The sequence below is a fragment of the Silene latifolia genome, chromosome X (genome assembly GCF_048544455.1).
Source record: "Silene latifolia isolate original U9 population chromosome X, ASM4854445v1, whole genome shotgun sequence".
NCBI classification, from domain to species: Eukaryota; Viridiplantae; Streptophyta; class Magnoliopsida; order Caryophyllales; family Caryophyllaceae; genus Silene; species Silene latifolia.
Genome location: NC_133537.1, coordinates 29,175,749 through 29,188,806, shown reverse-complemented (window position 1 = coordinate 29,188,806; position 13,058 = coordinate 29,175,749). Strand labels below are relative to the sequence as shown.

At 42.0% G+C, this 13,058-nt stretch overlaps 1 non-coding gene across 1 annotated transcript; it reads left to right on the top strand.

Moving 5' to 3' along the window:
• Positions 1-1,756: 1,756 nt before the first annotated feature.
• LOC141625861 (small nucleolar RNA R71) lies at positions 1,757-1,863 on the top strand. Its single transcript, XR_012535609.1, has one exon. It is a non-coding gene; the product is annotated as a small nucleolar RNA R71 (small nucleolar RNA).
• Positions 1,864-13,058: the final 11,195 nt, after the last annotated feature.

Here is a 13,058-nt window from a genome sequence, read left to right as displayed (position 1 = left end):
TTGGAGTTCCGATTTCTTCCTCTCATCCTTTCGGCTATAATGATCAATCATGAAACACGGTTCATGCAAACGAGGAGCTCTCATAGTCTTGTCAAGATTAAAGGTTATGCTTTCATCTTCCACTTCTAGAGTGAGCTCACCATGTTTCACATCAATCACCGCACCCGCGGTGTGTAGGAAAGGTCTTCCTAGAATGATTGGAATGTTGGAATCTTCCTCCATATCAACAATGACAAAGTCCACCGGGATGAAAAACTTCCCAATTCGCACGGGGACATCTTCCCATATCCCTAATGGTGTCTTCGTCGATCTATCTGCCATTTGGAGTGTGATGTTGGTGCATTTAAGCTCTCCCATCCCCAACCTTTTACTCACCGAGTACGGCATGACACTCACACTAGCCCCTAGATCACATAAGGCTTTGTTGATCGTTGTGTCGCCAATGGTACACGGTATTGAGAAGCTTCCCGGATCCTTTAGTTTTGGAGGTGAACTCCCTTGAAGTATTGCACTACTCACCTTAGTGAAGGCGATAGTCTCAAGTTTCCGGATCGACTTCTTCTTTGTGAGGATATCTTTCATGTATTTCGCATAGGCCGGTACATGATTTATTAATTCCGTGAAAGGAATTGAGACTTCAAAATTCTTCACAATTTCCATGAACTTTCCAAGTTGGTCATCAAATTTGGGCTTGGCTTGACGACTTGGAAAAGGAAGTCTAATCACAATGGGCTCCTTCTACTTGACCTTGTCTTCATTTTTCTTTGAACTTTCTTCTTTCGATGATTCTCCATCTTTGGAGTTTTGCACAATTTCTTCCTTATCACTAGCTTCCACAACTTCATCCTCAACTTGCTTCTTCGGTGCTTCATACCTTGTACCACTTCTCAAGTGAATGGCACTAACCGTTTCATGTCTTGGGGGATTACTTTGAGGTGGTAATTGCCCCTTTTGTCTTTGTGAGCTTGAAGATGCTAGTTGAGTCAATTGTGTTTCCAACATATTGGTGTGAGCTAGAATGTTGTTGATGGTGGTTTCCTTTGCTTGACTATCTTTTTGCATTTGAGTGAAAAATTCTTGTTGATTCTTTTGCATTTGGAGGACCGCTTTTTGGACATCAAAACCTTGGTCATTTTGGTGGTTGTATGGATTTTGATTTTGGTAACCTTGGTTTTGATTGTAAAAGGGTCTTTGATTTTGGTTTCTCATGGGTGGTGGAGTGTATGTTGTTTGAGGGTTTTGAACATTTTGGCTTTTGTATGAGAGATTTGGGTGAAACTTGGTGTTTTCATTGTAATAGTTGGAATAAGGGGTACCACTCTTGTATGCTTGGAAAGCATTCACTTGTTCATTTGTTCCCCTACATTCACTTTGGTCATGTCCCAAAGTTCCACAATTCTCACATATCCCACTTGGGATTGATGAGGATGCCGTCATGGCATTAACATGATGCTTCGGTGATTTTGAGACTTCTTCAAGTCTAGTCATAGCTTTTTCAAACTTCAAATTGATTGTGTCAATATGAGCACTAAGTTGAGCACCCAATTGAGTAACGGAGTCCACTTCATGCTTTCCTCCTCTAGTAGCCTTGCGAGGTCTACTATATTGTGAGTTATGGACCGCCATTTCCTCAATTTTGTTCCATGTTTGATTGTCATCAACTTCGGTGAACATTCCATTTGATCCCATGTTGAGAATGTTCCTTGAATCCTCATATAAACCGTTCCAAAATTGTTGTACCAAAAACCATTCGCTAAGTCCATGGTGAGGACATGAGCGACAAATTCCCTTGAACCGCTCCCAAGCTTCATACAAAGATTCTTCATCCCTTTGCTTAAAACCCGTAATTTGAGCTCTTAGCATGTTAATCTTTTCCGGTGGGTAGAATTTTTTGTAGAAAGTTAGAGCCAACTTCTTCCAAGAATCTATTCCGAGAGTGGCCTTGTCAAGGCCCTTCAACCATTGTTTCGTGGTGCCGATTAGAGAAAAAGGAAATAAGACCCATCGAATTTGGTCTTGAGTCACACCGGTTTGAGAGATTGCATCATAATAGTCGCAAAAGGTTTCCATATGAGAATGAGGGTCTTCACTAGGCATCCCCCCAAATTGGCTCCTTTCGACTAATTGGATAAAGGCGGATTTGGCAATAAAATTTCCGGTTAGATGTTGTGGTGTAGGAGTACCATTGGGTAGGTTCTCCTCGGTGGGTACGGAATGTGACGAGAATTTAGGCATTGTAGGTTGATTTTGTGGGGTATTGTGTAATGGGTTCTCCTCTCCTTCTATTGCGAAAGGGTTGATGAACTCAATAGTGGGTTGAACAATCTCACTAATACCTCTCAAATTCCTCCTAGCAAATCTCCTATTGTTCGTCAAGGTTCTTTCAATTTCACGGTCAAAAGGTAACAAATCACCTTGTGACCTTCTAGACATGCAAAATATCAAACAACTCGAAAACAATTAGAACTAACCTTGAAGAGTTTTACTTCCCCAAGGCGAAGAAAGACACAACTAATAACAATAAAAGGAAATCTAAATCAAGTAAACACCGTCCCCGGCATTGGCGCCATTTTTGATCGGTCCGTTTCGTGTTCACAATTTAAGGTGTGGTCGTTGGGTCACGTCCGAATCAAAACACAATTTATAGCTTCACAAACAACTCTACAATTAGTAAAGAAGCAACTAAAGGTCGGATCCCAAGGGACGGGTATTGAAATGAGATTTCTATTATAACTAGTGGTGTCTTAGAGGTGTCACAAATTGGGTTGATGTAGAAGGTCACTAAACTAAAATATCAATGGAAATAAACAAGCAAGATGAATTAAAGGGTTGTAAACAATTGATTAAAAAGCACTAGGGTGTCATGGGGTCATAGGGGAATCATGGGAATTGATCATACAAACATGTTCTCAAATTATAAGCAAGCAATTATTGTTGTGATGGATTGAGTTGGGTTATGTCTTACAATCCTAGGAAAGTTTGGGTCCCGGAGCCGAATCGATTAGATTGTACAACACCTACAAGTCGACTTAGTCTTCCCTACTCAACAACATGCATGGTCTAATGAGACTCGAGTTGGGTTATGTCTTACAAGTTTCATTGAAAAGATAGGAGATGGTGGTAAATGCAAGGATTCATAGGCTTAGCATTTCATCAAATATAACATGTGCATGAGTTGAGATCAAAACAAGCAAGCAAATAAAACATGAAAGCATATTAATTTAAGCATGAATCATTCCCCATGTTGGTTTCCCCTAATCACCCATTAACCCTAGCTAAGAGACTACTCACTCATTATCATGTTGATCATGCTAGCAAGGTTGTCAATCATACCAACAAAATGAAACATGATGAATAAATGAAAGTAATTAACAATAATTAAAAAGGGATTAAGAGAATTATACCTACTAATGATTCCAATAATAAAGCAAAGATAAAAGAAGTACTTGATGCTTGATTGAGAGGTTGTCAATCTCCCAATAATAACCCAAATAATCTTCAATTACCCAAAATAAAGGATGAACAAAAGAGAGATTAAGGAAGTAAAACTTGTATTAGAACTTGATTAATTGTTGATTACAAAATTAAAGAGAGATTTGATTGATATTAACTACTCTAAGAATTGATAAGAAGAACATGCTCTTCTAATTAGACTAATGAGGTATTTATAGTGGAGATTAGGGAGATGCATTAGGGTTAACTAAGGGCTAAACTAGTAATTACACTTTTTAGATTGAGCAGGGAGGAGCCGGTATTTTCCGAAGGAAGGGCTTCTTTCTTTGTAGCTTGGAGAAGACGAAATTGCTTGTGTCTTTGGAATCCGAGCGGATTAGAGTCGGGACGGGCGGATTCTGGCGGTGGAACACGAGCGGATTCAGGAGAATCCGGGCGGATTGTGGCAGGGCTAACCCGAGCATCTTGTGATGAAACCGCACGGACTGTGCAGGTGGAGGACGGTCGGATTGTAGTCAATCCGCACGGATTGTTCTTCAGCAAGATTTCTTCTTCTTTTCTTCCCTTTTCTTCATAAATTCCTTGGGGATTTCCTTGGGGACTCAAGGATCCTTTCTCAACATTGCTCATCTACTATAATATGTACAAAGGCCTTCTAATCTTGTCTCTCCTTGATGCTTGGTCATTGGATTCGATCAATTTAGTCTCGTTTTGCCATGAAAATGCAAGATTCTTACTCCTTTCCTACCAAGGGATCAAAATCTCAAAGAATATGCAAAACAAAGAACTAAAGATAAGAAATGACCCAAATATGCACTAAAAAGCATGGGAACGAAAGCTAATTCGGGGGCTAAATATGCGCTAATTATGGTCACATCAATAAGACCGTCACAAAAGGCAAAAATTCCAATTTTGCCCACAATACCCAATAAAGGTCCACAATGGCAAATACGGTCTTTCCCGACTATAATGCAACCTAGTGGGACCCACTATCCAAGCAAATAAACTTGGCATTATGAAATGAGACGGTTTCTTCGCCTCACTCACGTTTTTCGAGCATAAGGAGCGGGAACGAGGACCAAAATGCAAACTAAAAGCACCTCTATACTCCCAAACAGGTTTCTAACCTAATGCAATCATCAATTTCACTTGAAATGGGCTCGATCAAAAACGCCCAAATCGATTTCCCAGTGCAAAATTCTCGCCCTAATTCAATTCAGCTAAAAGACAAATAAATTTAAATGGATACAAGAGGAAATACATACCTTGAGATGACATTGTTGATAATGGCACGAATGGATGCAAGCTAAAGACCAACAATGGCGTTTTGTTGGTTTGTTTGTGTCGAAGGTTGAAGATGTAGAATGAATGACGAGCAAGCCATTCTCGCGTCTTTTAAAGAAAAATAGGGAAGCTCCCTTGACTCACCTGGTTGCTCGCGCCTCAATGAGGTGGTCCCTGCTCTTTCAGCGAAGTCTTGGGCTTTGGCCCAATTTCCCATAACAAACTTCAAATTTTCAATGACGACATTAAGGACCGTCATTTTTTCAAATACAACAACAAATAGTGAAATCAAAATTCACTATTTTCCTTCAAAAATTCAAAACAAACGGCGATTAAAATCGCCATTTTTCAAATACAAAAGCAAATAGTGAAATCAAATTCACTATTTTCCTTCAAATTTCAAAGAAGGCAATTAAAACCGTCAATTTTCAAAATAATAGTGAAAATTCAAATTCACTATTTCCCTTCAAATTTCAACGACGGCAATTAAAACTGTCAATTTTCAAAATAATAGTGAAAATTCAAATTCACTATTTTCCTTCAAATTTCAACGACGGCAATTAAAACCATCCATTTTCAAAATAATAGTGAAAATTCAAATTCACTATTTTCCTTCAAATTTCAACGACGGCAATTAAAACCGTCAATTGTCAAAATAATAGTGAAAATTTAAATTCACTTTTTCGTCAAATTTCAACGACGGTAATTAAAACCATCATTTTCAAAATAATAGTTGAAAATTAAATTCCACTATTTTCACAAAACATGTCAACGGCGGCACATAAACCGTCACTTCAAACGTAATTGTGAAGATTCAAAATTCACTATTTCCTTCACATGTCAACGGCGGCACATAAACCGTGACTTCAGACGTAACAACGAAATTTAAAATTCGTTATTTCCTTCAAAAATTCAAACAAACGACGATTAAAACCGCCACTTCAAATTTAAAAAACGAGTAGTGAAGATACAAAATTCACTATTCCTTCAAAATGTCAACGGGGGGCTTCCGCGCGGGACCCGCTCATTTCAACAACATTGATAGTGAAATTCAAAATTCACTATTTCCACGGCGGCATCATGAGTCCGCTACCTTCAAAACAAGCCCATCCGATGCGGCTATTTTCATGGTCACTTAACCGACCGCACAATGGCTGGCGAGCCTTACTACGCATCGCGGCTGGCGAGCCCTCCTCATATACGCACCATGGCTGGCAAGTCTTACAACGCATCGCGGCTGGCGAGCCCTCCTCATGTACGCCCCATGGCTGGCGAGCCTTACAACACATCGCGGCTGGCGAGCCGTCCTCATATACGCACCATGGCTGGCGAGCCTTACTACGCATCATAGCTGGCAAGCCCTCCTCATGTACACTTCATGGCTGGCGAGCCTTACAACGCATCGCGGCTGGCGAGCCCTCCTCATATACGCCCCATGGTTGGCGAGCCTTACTACGCATCGCGGCTGGCGAGCCCTCCTCATGTACGCCCCATGGCTGGCGAGCCTTACTACGCATCGCGGCTAGCGAGCCCTTCTCATGTATGCACCACAGTTGGCGAGCCTTTGTCCGCAAACGTGCAAGGACATATCCGAAGATGCCTCAGGTATAACTCCTTCTTATGGCTGGTGAGCCGTTGTACGTAGTCTAACGGACTTTAAAAGACTCGCATGGACAGTCGACAAACTCTAAACTGTTCCCGACAATAGGTCCTTGGTTCGTACCCTCGAGTCGCCTTGGCGTCGCCCTTCCCGACGGCAGGTCCTTGGCCCGAATCCTTTCGAGCCGCCCCGACGTCGTTTGGGTCTCCAGGTTGTAATCTTCGATTGACCTGGGGGCTCTACTTTGACTTTCGCCCTGTCCAACTCTCAGTCAAAGTGGGGGCTCTGTAGATACCCAGTATATGCTGAGACTCCAACAAACACCCAATGATTATCGGACTACAACATGTTTTGGAATCGCGGCGTTTGATCGACAGTTTGTGTTTAACTTTACGTCGGAAAACTTAAAACGATTTCGAAAATAAAATATTTTAAAACTTTTCAAAAGTACCTGGAGTGTTTAATGCACGACAACGGGGTCGCAATGACACTAACTAGAGTCAAAACCGACACCGGACCAAAAACCGACTCAAAAATTCAAATCCCGACTCCAACAATGAGTCAAACCCAGTCAACCACAAAAAATAAACCATTTCAAACCTTCTATACTAAGATTTCCCGGATTCATGAATGGTCAAGTACCAAACATTTGACTACAAATCCTAGGATAGAACAAATCATGATTACACTTGTGTGAAAGCGACAAGACAACTGGAAGACGTACGATGTGGCTCGCGCCTCTTTGAGCAGCCCAAGTGGCCACGTCGCTCAAAACTCACACAACCACTCATTTTCCTATAAATACCCCTCAAATTCCCCCATTTGAGAACTTACGCGAGTGTCCGCCATGTGACACCCCTCGTTGAGGTAACTAAAAGTGACTAGTAAATCGTGGCGGAAACACGAGATTTTTAAAACTTTTAAGGCTTCCATTGAAGTCCAACGCGAGGTATCACTAACACGATAAATAAGTTTAGACAGTTAAGTTTAAGTTTACAAAACAAGTCTATTTATTGGGGAAAAGATATCCCACGAATTAACATAGATTCGAAAAGTAGGTGAGTCTATTATGTGATAACTAAATAAGGTCCGAGGTAAGAACTCGCTAGCTCACACGGTCTTCCCCACTTAAGCTTCATCACCAACCTGTCATTCATAATAGATATGAAAGCCACAGTCAGTGGGGAGTAACTCAGGGTTCTCCCAGCCACAATATGTCAAAATACAAGTAATTAAGAATTTAATCAAATAAACAAGCATGAGAGTAAGATACTTACGGTGACGAGAGGATCATGATTAGTATACAAAATGCAATAAGAGTAGTTACGCATAAATGAGAGAAGAATTATCGAGTCAAACGGTCAAATATTGACTCGACTCAAATGTAAGACAAATTACAAAGTATAGACTCAAACAAGACAACCCTCTAGACTCCAACCTCTTGGTAGGACGACGATCATAATACGGTCCTAGTCTAAACCTGCCACTCTCGGGATGGACGACACCCGATTCGACAAACGATACCAAATCGTATCCAAGACTCGAAAAATGGTACACCTAACCGTGCCCGAAAGTCGAGTAACCTCAAGCGGAACCTTGTCACCTAACCGTGACCCCCGGTCCGAAAAAGGCGGAAGGAAAAATAGCCCAACTCAGAAACAATGGCACCTAACCGTGACCCAATGTCCGAGGGCAAATAAATAGGGAATGTCGAGTAGTCTCACAATGTAAAACGTCACACTCGGGTCCGAACAAGAACCATAACCATTATGCATGATCATAACATTAATGAGTCTTAAAGTAACCAATTATCGATAGGAAAGAAGATGCATGCATAGCTCAATCATTATTAGAAGTCGCAAGTGAAATAGAACAAACAGGGGACTCCCGGTAGGGTGGTGTACCGGCCAAGACACCTGGGCTGGGATAACATGCCAAGGTCAAAATTTAAATAAAACTTACAGATGCACTCCCAGCCGGTCGGTGAACCGACCGCCGATCACCCGGTGGGACTACGACCAAATTTCAAAACTCATAAAACCTTGATGCACTCCCAGTAGGTCAAGTAGACCGGCCACGTCACCCCGGCTGGGAATACGCCCAAACTCAAAATCACCTAAAATCCTCAGTGTACTCCCAGCCGGTCAGTAGACCGGCCGCCGGTCACCCGGCTGGGACTACAGGCTTTCTAAAATGTGTCCAAAACTTACGGGGATCTCCCAGTAGGTCAGTATGGGCCGAGACCGCCACGTCATCACCCTACTGGGACTACAAACACGCAAATTCCATGCAAAACACTTCCAAATCATTTGAAACCAACAAAAATCGTTTCTCATCAATTGTTTACGTATCCTAGCATGATTCTAACTCGAAAAAACAACATATTTGAGCATGTGAATGGGTAATTTCGGATTCAAGAGATGTAGCATGAGATTTTCATCCAAACATGTGAGAATTGCAAACAAGCATGACATTCAACAACCAAATTAGCACCAATCATGAAAGATACAACTTTTAACATTCATATGAGATTATAACTACATAAAACCACACAATTTTAACATAAAAGTCGAGTAACCCATCACCGTTACCTTTTTGCACTTCAATCTTCTAAAGACTCGTCAATGATGTAGCTATCCTCCTCCGGGTTGTCCAAGTTCTCCCCTAAACACAAAAATAAAGGTATTAAGTCAAGAATCCAAATCCTTGTAAGATGAGAATTTCGAAATAGAGGAAGAGATGGCGACTTTCTTACTTAGAAAGAAGGGAAATGAGAAAAGGAAGAGAATGGCGCAAAAAGGAACGAGATTGGTGAAGAATTGAGTGAGATATGGTGGTTTTAGGGTTAGTAAGGGAAGGTTCAACAATGGTGGGGTGGTTGTTGGGAAATTTCAGAAATTACAAGTGAGGGAGATGAAGTTGTGAGGGTTTAGTTGAGGTTTTGTGTAGAGAAAAGAGGGGGAAAAAGGCCCATGAGTCAAGTTAAGCCCAATAACTCAAAATGAGTCGGTATCCACTAGAATTTTCGTCCCAAGTCTACTATAACTCGAGACGGAGAATAATATTATTAAAATCTACACTATTATTACTGTTACACGGCTATGACGATATTTTATGAAAATAAGCTTTAAATAATAATTATTTAATAAAAATTACTTAAAAATTTATTTAAAATATAAGGAAAGCGCGGGGTGTTACAATCATCCCACCTTTTAAAAAGTTTCGCCCTCGAAACTTGAAACGAAAAGGTATTACCTTAAGAAAACAAACTAGGGTACTTGACACGCATGGAAGCTTCCGGCTCCCAAGTCTCTTCTTCTACATCACCACACTTCCACAAAACCTTCACCAAGGGCACCACTTTGCTCCTTAGCTTCTTCTCCTTCTTATCCAAGATACGAATCGGTCTCTCCTCGAAAGAAAGACTAGGCTCAAGCTCGGGAATCTCATTTTGCAACACATGACTAGGGTCGCTAATGTATTTCCTAAGTTGAGAAACATGAAAGACATCATGAACTTTACCCAAACTCGGGGGCAAATCCAACTTATAAGCCACGACACCAATCCTCTTTACCACTTCATAAGGTCCAATGTACTTTGGACTCAACTTCCCTTTGACTCCAAATCTCTTTACTCCTTTCGTCGGGGACACTTTCAAGAACACTTTATCTCCAACTTCAAATTCCAAGGGTCGACGGCGAACATCGGCATAGGATTTACGCGATCTTGGGCGGCTTTCATTCTTTCACGGATGAGCTTCACTTGATCAATCGTCTCGGCTAACTTGTCGGGTCCTAGATCACGGACATCACTTGCTTGATCCCAACAAATCGGACTACGACATTTCCTTCCATAAAGGGCTTCATAAGGGGCCATCTTGATAGAAGCATGATAACTATTGTTGTAAGAAAATTCCACCAAAGGTAAGCTCTTCTCCCAACTAGAATGAAAATCAAGGGCACAAGCACGCAACAAGTCTTCTAAAGTTTGAATCGTCCTTTCGGATTGTCCATCGGTAGCGGCATGAAAAGCGGTACTCATCAACAACTTACTACCTATAGCATCTTGCAAAGCTTTCCAAAATCTTGAACAAAAACGCGGGTCGCGATCCGAAATGATCTCCTTAGGAACACCATGGTAACGAACGATCTCATCAACATAAGCACTAGCAAGACGGTCTAAACTCCAAGTTTCTTTGATAGGGATGAACCTAGCACACTTGGTCAACCTATCCACAACAACCCATACGGCATCTTTTCCACCAACGGTCTTGGGCAAAGCCATCACAAAATCCATGGAAATGGACTCCCACTTCCATAAAGGAACATCCAACGATTGTAGCAAACCACCGGGTCTCTTATGCTCGATCTTTACTTGTTGACAAGTAAGACATCTTCCCACATATGACACAATGTCATTCTTCATGTTAGGCCACCAAAACTGAAGCTTCAAATCCTTATACATCTTGTCTCCTCCGGGGTGAATCGAATAAGGTGATAGATGAGCTTCATCTAGAACTCTCTTCCTCAAGTCAACGGCATCGGGCACATACATGCGTCCTTGGTAACGGAGGTAACCTCTAGCATCAATCTCACAATCCTTTGCTTTCCCTTCAAGAAGCTTGGCTTGAAAACTTTTAAATGTAGCGTCGTCCACAAGGCTATCTAGAATCTCACGGTGAAGAACGGGCTCGGCAACCATAGCACCAAGATAATCAAAACCACTCTCTACAAGTTGCAAACCTAACTTACGAAACTCGGCACAAAGGTCATCGGGGAGCACACGAATGGCACTCAAGGAATGAGTAGACTTCCTACTAAGGGCATCGGCAACCACATTTGCCTTTCCTTCATGATACAACAACTCCATGTCGTAATCATTCACCAATTCCAACCATCGTCGTTGTCTCATATTCAAATCCTTTTGGGTGAAGATATACTTCAAACTCTTATGATCGGTGTAGATACGGCAATGGACTCCAATGAGGTAGTGTCTCCACATCTTCAAGGCATGAACAATGGCGGCTAACTCCAAATCATGAGTGGGATAGTTCACCTCATGAACTCTCAATTGTCGCGAAGCATAGGCAACAACTCTTCTATTTTGCATGAGAACACAACCCAAACCCATCTTAGAAGCATCACAAAACACATCAAAGTCAACTCCATCCTCGGGCAAGGTCAACACGGGGGCGGTAGTCAACCTCTTCTTCAACTCTTGGAATGCACTTTCACAAGCTTCGGTCCACACAAACTTGGTCTCTTTCTTCAAAAGTTGAGTCATCGGTCTAGCAAGCTTGGAAAAATCTTTCACAAAGCGACGGTAGTAACCCGCCAAACCCAAGAAACTACGGATCTCACCAACATCGGTTGGACTCTTCCACTCGATCACGGCTTCAATCTTCGAAGGATCTACCATGACACCATCTTTAGATATCACATGGCCTAGGAAAGACACCTTAGACAACCAAAATTCGCATTTGGAGAATTTGGCAAACCACTTTTGACGACGGAGGATCTCCAAAATGATACGAAGGTGATCGGCATGCTCTTCTTCGGACTTGGAATAGATGAGGATATCGTCGATGAAAACCACAACACACTTGTCTAAGAACTCACTAAAGGTCCGGTTCATTTGGTCCATGAAGATAGAAGGGGCATTGGTTAAACCAAAGGGCATCACCTTAAACTCGAAATGTCCATATCTCGTGCTAAAGGCGGTCTTAGGGATGTCGGACTCACGAACGGGAATTTGGTGATAACCGGATCTCAAATCAATCTTGGAGAAAGTAGAAGCACCTTTGAGTTGATCAAACAAATCTTCAATCCTTGGTAGAGGATACTTGTTCTTGATGGTAACACGGTTAAGCTCACGGTAGTCAATGCAAAGTCTCATAGATCCATCTTTCTTCTTCACAAAGAGAACGGGAGCACCTCAAGGCGAGGCACTAGGTCTAATGAATCCTTTCTCAATCATCTCATCAAGTTGCTTTCTCAACTCCTTCAACTCGGTTGGCGCCATACGGTACGGGGCTTTAGCAATCGGACCGGTTCCGGGTACAAGGTCGATAGAGAACTCAACATCACGCTCGGGAGGAATTCCGGGCAATTCTTCGGGAAAGACATCGGCGAACTCACAAACCACGGGCACTTCTTCGATCTTCGGTAAGGAAAGGGAGGTAGAAGTCACCACGCATAGAAAGATTTGGTAACCTTTCCTCCTCATACTCATCAACTTCAAAGCGGAAATCAATTTCACACCTTCTTGGGAACGGACTCCTCTATGGGACACACGAGTGCCTAGCGGACTCTTGAGGCGAATCTTTTGGTCTCTACACTCGAATCTTGCATCATACTTTGACAACCAATCCATACCCAAAATCACATCGAATTCCTCAAGGGGAAAACGAAGTAGGTTAGCGGGGAACAAGGTTCCCAAAATAGAGATAGGAATGTCGGAGAAAGAAAGGGAACAAGAGAACATTTCTCCGGAAGGTAAAGATATAGAAGTTTCCTCACTAGGAATTGGTTCAAGGGCTAATTTTTCCGAAAACTTGGAAGATATAAAGGATAAAGATGCGCCGGTATCGAATAGAATAAGGCAAGGTTGATCAAAAATTGAGAACATACCCGTAATGATATCGGGATGAGCGGCGGCTTCGGCTCGACTCATGACAAAGATAGTTCCTCTTGGCCTAGCATTTGGAGTAGGGGCATTCTTC